General features: G+C 34.9%; 1 protein-coding gene across 2 annotated transcripts in view; it reads left to right on the top strand.

Moving 5' to 3' along the window:
- LOC117795039 (rho GTPase-activating protein 7-like) overlaps nt 1–11,693 on the top strand; it is a 124,036-nt gene that overhangs the window by 59,613 nt on the left and 52,730 nt on the right. The window lies entirely within an intron of this gene.

Raw genomic sequence — 11,693 nt, forward strand, 5'->3', positions numbered from 1 at the left:
AGATAACTCATCAACTACTGCTGCAGTCTTCTTTGATCTTGTATGTAAGATTTCTAAAGCTATCTCAAACAAAACTGGTTGCTGGATGCAACTAAAAACAAGTCAGGCTTAATGTCAGCAAAGTCTGATTAAGAAATAGCCAATAAATGAATTTAATGCGACCTAATAAGGCAAAAGATAATTATACACCTTGTTTTCTCACATTTATTTAATCTGTTTTCCTACATCTCAAATAAATCTTAAGAAAATCTGACATACATATATGTATATCTTTTGTTTTTGTTGTGATGATCATTTTCTTAGGAAAAATTTGTTCATGGCCATTGATTTTGCAAGACTTATTAAGGAAAACTTTTTAGCCTTATAGTAAAAAGTCATCAAAACATCATTAAGTTATACACTAGAAAAAGAAAAATGTTAAAAAATGTATAATTTCAGTTAAAAATAAATTTACTCTTCAAATTCTATTTTAAAACTAAACCTAAGTTTCATTACCTTTAATTTTAATGCTTTGTTGTAGAATTTGTCTTTGCTTTTTTAAAAATATGTTTTTAAGGTTATAAGAAATGATATTAAGAGTTGTGAATTATGATAAGGTTTGGGGAGTAAAAACTGACAATCCCAATAGCACATATAATTATTGAGACTTCCACAATAAATGTAGAGTTGGAGAAACCTGTAATCTGGTATCACAAAGTTATATCTGTCACTAAGTTGAAGAGTTTTCTTCAGTTAGAGAATACTCCATTGTGTTTTTGATCAAGATTTTTATTTTTCTTCACATCACATCACAATTTGCCATTATCACGCAAAGGCGCAACTCAGGATTTGCATCTTGTCGATTTCTGTCCTATGTTTGCCTATGATGCATATAATATCCAGTAAATAACAGATAAAATTTGACAATTCCATTTCCTGCATTAACTAAAACAAATACCAAGACAATCTCCTCTTTGAAAGAGACAGTTATCCCTCAAATGACACTGGAAATATTGTGTCATGAATTCCAAATGTCCCTTCCTTGTTCTTGCAGAGGCAAAGGTTACCTCTATTTCTTTCTATTATATCAACTTCATTGGACTGAGCTATGTGCCAATCTCCACATCTCCAAAGACTATTATTTACTCAAGTCCAACTGTATACTTAACTTTCTACATAAAAAGAGTCTTTGTTAAGGCCAGTGATCTCTGATTCTAGGTCATTTCACAATACTGGGATGATTTTTCTTAATTGCCTCATAAGGTTAACCTCGGGAATGATTGTGGCTTGTAAGGTACAAGATGCTCATTAAATTGGCTGCCTCAGTAATCCATGAAATGCCTGCAAACTGGCCTCAGTTCCCTGTGTCCATCCTGGTCTCAAAAGAAATGGCTAAAGGGATCCATAACAGGAAAGCACAGATCCACCCCAAACTCCCTGTAGCACTCAGAAAATGGTCAAGAAACAATGTTGTTCCCCTTGTTGTCAAGTCTGCTATTGTACATTTGTGGCAGTATGTTAGAAACTATATCATCTACACCAAAAATATTCCAAACTGAGATCAGATGTCTCTGAAATTAAAAGGAAAAATTAAATACTGAACATTATGGAGAAAGGATGGGGGTGGGATTAATTTTAAGGATAATGTAGAAATTATTCTGAAAAAACATTTTAGGAGATACAGGAGAGAAACTGCTTTTTCAACCCTGGGAAATCCCTTGCATTTTGCTTAAAAGTATGCTTATATTCCAGGGTTTCATGATTCATTACCAACCATTTTTCCATGTGAGTGTAAGTAGATACCCACAGTGGCATACCATGGACTGAGCAATTGCAAGGGGGGTGAGTCACCTGGTAAGCAGCCTGCCTAGCCGTAATCACTGATGTTGACCAAGTCAACTAGAAGTAGTTTTCAAGATGAGTTTTATCTTTAAAATTCTATTCTTCAGAGTAAAAAATTTATTAACATTTACTTATCCATGCTGTCAATACCCTGGACCTATATTTCAGTGTACTGGGGACAAAGTTTAGGAGGATTTAAATGTACAGTATTCGGGGGTGCCTGGGTGGCTCAGTCATTAAGTGTCTGCCTTTGGCTCAGGGCCTGATTCCAGGGTCCTGGGATCGAGCCACGCATCAGGCTCCCTGCTCTGCTGGGAGCCTGCTCCTTCCTCTCTCTCTCCCCCTGCTCGTGTTCCCTCTCTCGCTGTCTCTCTCTGGGTCAAATTTTAAATAAATAAATAAATAAATAAATAAATAAATAAATAAATAAAAATAAATATACAGTATTCTAAAATCTCTAAAAACCTGAAAGAGTGTACATATATGTTTTCTGAAAAATGTTAAATAAGTAAGCAGGACACTTTCATGTTGTAATAATTTACAAAGTATTGTCAAAGAATCAGGAATACCAGTTTAGCTGGGCTAACTGGAAAAAAATGTAAAAATAAAAAATAAAGAACAAGTAAACTACAAAAACACCTATTCCAAAATGGCAGCCACTATTAAAGTTTTCTTATATGATTTTGTACTTTAACTCTTAGTCTATCTCTACAAAAACCAAAATTGACAAAATCTAGGAAAAAGATTTTATTGTGGGTTTATGACCTAGAAGAAGTAAAGACCTAGTATCTCATAAACAACTTACATTTTTCTTTTTTGAAATAGTTTTGAGAATTAGTAAAGAGTAAAAGCTCTGGAAGTCAGATTGCCTGGACAATAATCTTGTCTCCACCACTTACTAGTTGAGTGAATTTGGTCAAAAAAGATAAAATATTTGAAAATGAATCTCAAACCAATTCTCTACAACCACACATTCACCTGAACCAAATCTAGTTTATGCCAAATACACATTACTCAATGTCACAAAAAGAGTTGATACCATAAGTCATATACCTAATAAGAAAATGTAAGAATGGGATGATATTAACAGCAAATGCATACACACAAAAATGTTCAGTAAAAAGCAGCATGTATTTTAATCTCAGTATGGGAGATGAGAAGACTTCCAGGGTAATTTTATTTCTATGGAAAATGAACTGTTTTCTGATTCCAAAAATCAACATTTGGAGAAAGCCTTGCTAGTAAGTAAAGACTCATAGCATACATCTTAGTTAATGTAGTTGAAACCTTGATGCCTGAACACAGTAAAAGTTTGGAGGAGTGTTTTAAAGTCAAAAGAGACATGAGAGCTAAGTCCTAGTTTTGTTTAATTTACATAGGGCCAAATGTTTCTGCCTCAAACGTATGATGATTTAAATCTTAGTCATAACTAAATGAACAGGCCTAGGCTATGGTTTCCAATAAGTCTTGCCCTTGGGAAGGGTTTGTGGAAATCAGAAGATGAAAACAAGAAATGAGTGTTATTTTTTCAGTTCTCACAATTTGGAAGTAACAGAGTAAGAAAACAAATCGACGTATTTTAATGCCCAAAAGTAGTATATTGCACATGAGATTCAATTCTGTTATAGTCTTGCTGGAATACATTATATCCTATATTTTACATCCCGGAAGATTGTTGCCTAAGTGGTACCAGGACAGTATGATGAGCAAGGTAGAAATGCCATTGGTATTGTGGGCAAATATTATTTCCTGTCTCATTTTTCATGTTTCTTTGTTCTCAGCTATGGAAGACTTGTCTGTGTTATTTCTTACTCTTTCCAGAGGGAAGTTTACCATTCTTTCACTGAATATCATAGAGCTAATTTAAGACTAACTAGCCACTGGGGAACTTTTTCTTCTCTAATTTTTAGAAAACAAATAAAAAGTTTTTTGTTTTGATGTGACTTTTCTGATTTGTAATTGATATACTACCAAATCTTTCTCTATACTGATTTTACCAGTGGGTTGATCACTATTTCAGTCAATAACCATCCCATTCCATAATGACTTAAACCATTCCCCAGCTTTTTTCTCAGGATTCTCCAAGTCTAACTTAGAGATGAAATCTGTTAAATATGGACACAAGGGTTTGAAATGTGTCTCTGTTTGTATTTCTCAGTAGCACATTGATACGCTGAATTAAGTCTGGCTCCCTGGAAAACTCCTGGGTGCTGAGTATGCAGATTCCTCAGGTTTTTAATCTAGAAAAGGAGGGATGTCTGGGTTATTTTTATTTTGTTTTCCTTTTTCAGCTGTTGCACCTCAGAGTAGGATGATATCACTCAAAAAAGAGGCCTCCCTACAATAATGTATAGTTAAGTCTGTAGTCACTGGCATGTCATAGATACTAATCTTGTCCCTACTCATTACTGTGGTTTTTGCGGAATTAACCAGATGTTCTGCTTTTTGGGGTTGTTTTAGGTGATGGCTTTAATAATTAGTGGCTCCTTACTCTGTGCCTGTGTTTAGGGTAGAAAGCCAAATACTATAAGCTCTGCAGCTATTGTTCCATTCTCTGGTTTACAAGTTCTGTGAAGATATAGACTATGTATTTGTACTTTTATCTCTGAAGCACAGGCTTGTGTTTGTTAGTGCCTAGAGCTTCCTGCTTCCTTCTTTAGACCACTGATTTACCCTCCTTCCTCTTCTCCAAAACAGTTCTCCTTTAAAGAAAGCAGGTTAAAGATGAAATTAATATAGCAATCTGGGGCCAACTGCTTACTGATTTGGACAGAAGTGTAAAGACACCAAAAGCTTGCAATAAGATCAAACCATGAAGCAGATGAACAACTGTCTCTCAATCTCTCTGCCTGCTTCCCTCTCTCCGCCTGCTTCCCTCTCTCCCCAAACACTCCCCAAATTAAAATCACTCAGTTTACAAGTTCCACAAAAAAAGTGAAAGGACTAGGACATTCATGTATAAAGTCATGTATTTTCCAAATTCCATATTTAAACTAAATGTAAGTCAAGGCCATCTTGGAGACAAGCTAATACAACTTAACACTTAGTTTAAAAATTATAGTTCCTGTCCCCCCAACACACACATTTTTACTGTTGATTCAACTGAATTTCTATAAAAGCCAATCAAAAGTAAAAGTATTGAAAGATCACCAATTACTTGAGTATTATCTTAGAAAATGTCAAGCAAATAAATTTCTTCTCTATGTTTTCATATATTTTTCATATTTTGCTTTTGTCTTCCTTAGTTTCAGTTTTTCTGGTAAATTTTTCCTAAAGATACAATGTGTTTATGTTTTAGGTCTCCTTTTTCCTACATTTTAGGATTCAATATGTATATTGCTTTTTTGAAATACCAGTTTGATACATCTATAAATGGGTCAGGAGCCTCATTCCAACTTTTTCCAAAACTGTGACAGTTTAATTTTTCAATTTTTATGAAGTCTATGAGAATCTGCCAACTTAAAACCAAACAGAGATTTCAAGTTCTGCCTATGATAGAATAGCTTATAGCAAACCAATGTTCCCACCAAAAATAATAGTAATGCTAGAAAATAAATACAACAGAAACTCTGTATATGAAGGCATCAAGGAGCTATTGAAGCAGGTAGGGATTAGTGTTCAAGATAGCAGAAACAAGGGAATTGTGCAGAGGTGGCCCCAACTACTGTGAGGTGACATTCTTCTCAGACTATTTCCTCATCCTCTCAAACATTTGACAAGAGAAAAGAGACAGAGAGCCACGCTAAAAGGCAAGAAGACAAGAGTTTTCAGCAGTCTCATAATAAAGAGAGACAAATATTGGCATTGAGAGGTATCACAATAGCCAAGACATGAGGAATATATGCCACGGAGAAAGGGGCCGAGGAAAATGGGCCTGACACTCAAGGTTTTACATTTAGGCGTTACTGAATTCTAAGCCTATGCAGGACTAAGGAGCAAGAAGCCAAGAAGAGCTTTCAGCAGCCATATGGTGCTGAGGGAAAAACTGAAGTTCAAGGCTAACCAAGGAGAAGTCGATCAGTAAACCCCTCAGCTCTCACTTGGGATCCCTCAAGAGTAACATACTTGGAAGGGGAGTGAACCAGAAACAATAAATCTTACCAAGACTTCAACCCAGCCAGAAGATAACTCAGTTCCCTATTGAATTAATGTGATTGGCCCCCAGTATAAATGCTTACCAGCAAATAGGTTGAACTCTCTCCAGAGAAAGAAAACGTTATCCTGAGTCTTCTACAATACTTCATTCAAAATTTCTAACAGATGATCAAAAATATCCAGGCATCTCTAGGAAACTCGCCCTGGAGTTATCTCCTATCTAAAATTACTATGAAAGACAAATTAACTTCTGGATGCTATAGAATGGTGCTATATATACACTATATATGTGTATGTGTGTGTGTGTATATATATATATATATGCTAGAGTTATTAATATCTGTGTAAACAACAGAAAGCATATTTAATCTGATAGGCTCCTAACACCTTTTTCTAAAATCTTATAATGTAAGCACATACTGAATAAACTATACAAGCGCTATTTATGCAACATGCCTGCAAAGGCATAGTACAATTTATATGTATCTTTTCTACAATTAATTTTGCCAGAAACTTCAAATGAAATGAATAAGAGATGACCATAAAAACAATAAAATCTTCAATCCATTAAAAAAATATATCTAGGCATCCTGAGAAACAGGAGCAAAGAAAAGCAAATAATACAAATAGAGCCATAAGTGATGTAGATATTAAAGTTATCAGTCATCAACTTTAAAAAACTGGTTAGAATACTGACGAGAACAAACCATAAAAATAGAGAATTTTAACAAAGATATCCATAAAATTCCCCAGACGTATCTATTAAAAAGAATCATATTGGGGGTGGGAGGCACCTGGGTGGCTGAGCATCTGACTCTTGATTTCAGCTCAGGTCATGATCTCAGGGTTGTGAGATCGAGCCTTGAGTCAGCATGGAGCCTACTTAAGATTCTCTCCCTTTCCCTCTGCTCCCCCCGCCATGTGTGCACTCTCTGTCTCTCTCTCTCAAAAATAAATACTTAAGAAAAAATTTTTTTTAATTTTAAGAATCAAATGGAAATTACAGGTGTAAAACCTACATGACTGGAATTAAGACTGTAATAGACAAGTTTTATAAAAGATTTAACTTAGTGACCTAGCAAATCAGTAGTAGCCAGACTTATTCACAGATAAAACAATGGAATTTTTTAATATGATATTAAAAAATATTAACAACAGGAGCATCTGGGTGGCTCAGTCAGCTAAGCATCTGCCTTCGGCTTAGGTCATGATCCCAGGGTCCTGGAATCAAGCCCCATATCAGGCTCTCTGCCCATCGGGGAGCCTGCTTCTCTCTCTGCCTGCAGTTCCACCTGCTTGTGCACTCTCTTTCTCTCTCTCTGACAAATAAATCAATAAAATCTTTTAGAAATATATTAACAACAAGTAATTTGATTTCCAGAGGTGAGTGATAGAAAAAAGGACAGAAGCAATAGTTGAAGAGAATATGGTCAAGAATTTTCCAAAACAGGGGCACCTGGGTGGCTCAGGCAGTCAAGTGTCTGCTCTTGGCTCAGGTCATGATCCTGGACTGAGCCCTGCCTCGGTCTCCCTGCTCAGCAGGGAGTCTGCTTCTCCCTCTGCCCCTCAACCCACTCATTGCTCTCTCTTGCTTGCTTAATCTCCCAAATAAATTTTAAAAATCTAAAAAAAAAAAAATTTTCCAAAACAGATTAAAAAACAATTTAAAGAATGTTACAAATACAAATTATAATGAATACAATGATATTCACTTTTAGGGAAGTTGTAATAAAACTTAAGATTCAAAAGGATAATCTTAAAGGCAAGTAGAAAAAAACAGCCTTACAATCAAAAGGTAGACAATAAGACCTAAAAACAAGTGACTCAGCAATGATTAAATATGTAGTCCCTGCACTGTGTTAGTCAAATACAATGGAGTACACATTTGAGGAGAAATAAGGGAAAAGTCTAGAATCGTATATGAGTATTATGACTATTGGTTTATTAATGCCATGTCAATGAAGAAAATGGGACTGGCTTTTATAGAGCCTCCAACGAGAGAAATGAAGAAAACGGAAATGTACAAATCAATAAGAAATGTAATTAAAGGGATAAAGCAAAAACTTATTGCTGGAGTGAGATGACTGTTTTTCAGATTACCTTGAAAATTTTCATAAGCCATAACTGTCACTAAATACTGCAGATAATCACTCTGAATCTCTTCCAAACCTGAATAATACTTGCTCATATTCTTGTAATTTTAAGAAAGTACAGAATGCAATGGAATAATATTTTATAATAAAAAATAACTGGATCAAGAAAATTTGTGAGAAGAAAAATATGGTAGCTTGTATTAATCAAAGAGCCAATATTATGTTGGTCTTAAAAATAACACATTAAAGTTTTTAACAGGGATTTACGTCATTCCTTTGGAAATGTAGAATGCACCTAAACCTACCACATCAATCATTGCGAACTTCTCTTTGTCACTCATTTGATTCGATCTGCTTAAGATTGGGAATTCTAAGCCTACTTTCTGAGTTTATGATTCTGAAATATTTTTGCTTTGCTTATTAAGAAGAATTTGTGTGTTATGGATCTACACTAAAGCTTAAAAATATATTGGTGTATTTATATCACAGACTTGACTAATACAATGCTTTGCAGATTCTGGATCACTACAGGATATTGCTGGCAAAGCTTTCATCTAAATAAGAACAGTAAATCCTGGGTAAAGGGAAAGGAGAGAAATACCAAACATTTGACATTAGTTTAAGGAACTGAGCCAGTCATTAGCAAAGACATGTTACAGAAATGCAATACAACAGCTGCCTTTTGGATATTCATAATATTCACTGTCATACAAAGGCTGAGAGAAGTATTACATTTTCTTCAAGAAGATTGTTTTCCCTGTGTTTCTCTAATTAAGTATCACTAGAATCCTTAATATTAGTTCTTAGTTAATACTGATATTCTTTGAAATTAACTTTTGTTTGAACACTTTGATAAAGCACTAAGTAGTCTAGAACTTGAAGTTTCCAGTGGCCATGGGGGATGAATTCATATCAGTTCAGCATAATTTAACAAATCATGGAGGACCAATGTGTGTAGCAGACAAATTCAAGACATTAGAATTATAACATGTTTATATATTGTTTCTCTTGAGTTTTTTGTTACAATTTTTTGTTTGTTTGGGTTTTTTAGCTCAAATTTTTGCTCTATTTTTTTTAAACTCCTAGAAGAACTGTAGATAATGAATGTTAAGGGGAAAGCAAAGCTAGTCTCTGTGCTCCTGGAATTACCCTCATATTCTCCTTTAGTTTCAGCTCCAGCTGGGCAATAGAACAAAATGGGGATTAAGGAAACATACACAGAATACCATGTTTTCTCGGCTTCCAAATCCTGCACATTTGTCCATTTGGGGGCTTTGAATATATTGAAGATGAATAAAATTTTTCATGATGGTAGGTTGGTAGAATTATCCCAGGACATATTTTAAGTATGGACTATTTGTTTATATCACATATCATAATTAGAATTCACTTTCTGAGGAGGTATGAATAAAGTCCCATTCTCGCAAAATATTTCTAGATATATATATGGATAGCGAATAGAGAGTAAAGGTAGTTTAACACAAAATGCTGAGTAGGAAAGTGACAAGGAAGTTATTGTTGAAGAGAAGCAGTTGTCACTTCTCCTGTCTTTTTAAATTGACTTCCTTCCTTCTTACTAGTTACAGCATTCCTTAGGTGTACTTCTTCCTCTAAAGTCCTTTCTTACTGAGCTTTTATTCTTAGGACTCACCACCATGGCTTACTTTGAAGTATTTCAATATTATTTGGAAAAGGAACTAGATGATTCATTTCAGAAAAAAATAAGCACGGCTCCTTTAACTTTCTACTGAAATTTTAAGTATGTAAAAGTAACATTACTTTTTGTAGACATTACATTGAGAGATATGTAGTTAATCAACAAGAGCTGAGACAAGAATGTTTTTTTTTTTGAGACAAGAATGTTAAAATTTTTATAGGCAAACTACATATCTCTTATATTTACTAACATGTTTTCAAATAATAATAATAAACAAAGCAGTTTGTATCAGTAGTACTTGTGAAACTCAATAATACCAAGGGAAGCCTCCAAAGATTATTAAATAACTTTTAGTGAGCATAGAATTTAATTGTTTTTCTCAAGTTAAATTCCATGCAGCCTTGTTTCTGCAAGATACACATAAGTAATACAGGTTTCTATGATCAAAACAGAGTAAGAAACTGGGACATACTCTAGCTCCACCTAGAGTATTTATAAACTTTCTTGAAAATTCATAGATACTGGAAATATATCTATAGATACTTTTATCTAGAATGTTCTGAAAATCCTGAAGTAAAGAAATTGGTGTCTCCCAAATTTATTTGACCAAGGACGTTTTCCATTCTAATGGAATGGATCTAATTGGATCATCCCCCAGATCCAGTGTTCACTGGAATACACTTCAGGACACTGAACTGCTTTTATGGTCATGTTATCCTTCTGCTGGGAAGGATACTTTGAGAGTAAGTTCAAAAAGCTGTTGGTCCAGGAAAAAAAAAATCATTTCTACCAGGTGATTGTGTCTAGCTATCATAAGTTTCTTCATCACAAATGAATTGTGAAGGAAAAGACATTCTTTCCTGTACGAAAGAGGTTTAAGAAAGACTGGAACAGAATTGAGTAGCTGTGACAGAGACTATAAGACACATGAAACCTAACAGATTTACTCTCTGACCAATTACAGAAAAATTTTGCTGGTTGCAATGGGTATCCGTGTGTGTATTGATAAGTGTAATGAATCAAGGTCAGTAGATGGAGAGTAATCATGGAGAAGAAGTGGCTATATTGGGCAGGGGACGTCTCTGCACAGAGATGACACTTGAGCATAGACAGACCTGAAAAAAAGTGAGAAAACTAGCCTGTGAACATCTGGGAACAGTTTTCTTGGCACAGGCCCCCCACCTGGCAGTTTGAAACAGCTGGAAATGCAGTAGGCAGAGGGTGACATGAGAAACGCACGAGTGGTAGGAATAGGGATAGGCCAGATCACTGCTTCATGCTGCAGTAGATTCCGATTGTGACTGGTAGGAAGTGTTTGAACTGTTCTGAGTTTGAAAAGTAACATGAACTCACTTGTTTTAAAACAATCATTCTGGCTGTTTTGTTGAAAACTAATTCCAGAGAAATAACTAAGAATTGAAGTAGGGCAACCTTAAATTTAAAAATACAAACAAAGAAAAGCCATAATATTTATTCTACCATCAGACTATAAAGATGCCATTGATGAATCACCCGTCACAGTAAAGGCCATACATGAGGACAGTAGTTTCAACTTTGGTAGCATAATAACATCTCCTTGGTAGTTTTTAAAAATGCCAGGGCTAGAGTGTACAAAGAGATTCTGATTTAATTTGATTAGGGTGGGATTTGGGACATTGATTTGTTTGTTTGTTTATTTAAAGCTCTCCAGATCTCTCTGATGTACAACCAGGATTGAGAACCATTGCTTTAAAGAAAAATATTGAAGACCAACAAAATGTCAATTTTATATGATAGTTAATTATGCAGTGTCATAGAAGAGAGCAGATTGACGTGTAAGGTAATTTGTCCAGAAGTGCACTCTTCCTAGGGGTTTTTTAACAATCTCAAAACTATTCAGTGCCCTGGACAACTTTATTTTTTTTTTTTAATTTTATTTTATTATATTGTGTTAATCACCATACAGTACATCCCCAGATTCCGATGCAAAGTTTGATGCTTCATTAGTTGCGTATAACACCCAGTGCACCATGCAATACGTGCCCTCC

Source organism: Ailuropoda melanoleuca, chromosome 18, assembly GCF_002007445.2.
Source record: "Ailuropoda melanoleuca isolate Jingjing chromosome 18, ASM200744v2, whole genome shotgun sequence".
In the NCBI taxonomy this organism is placed as follows: Eukaryota; Metazoa; Chordata; class Mammalia; order Carnivora; family Ursidae; genus Ailuropoda; species Ailuropoda melanoleuca.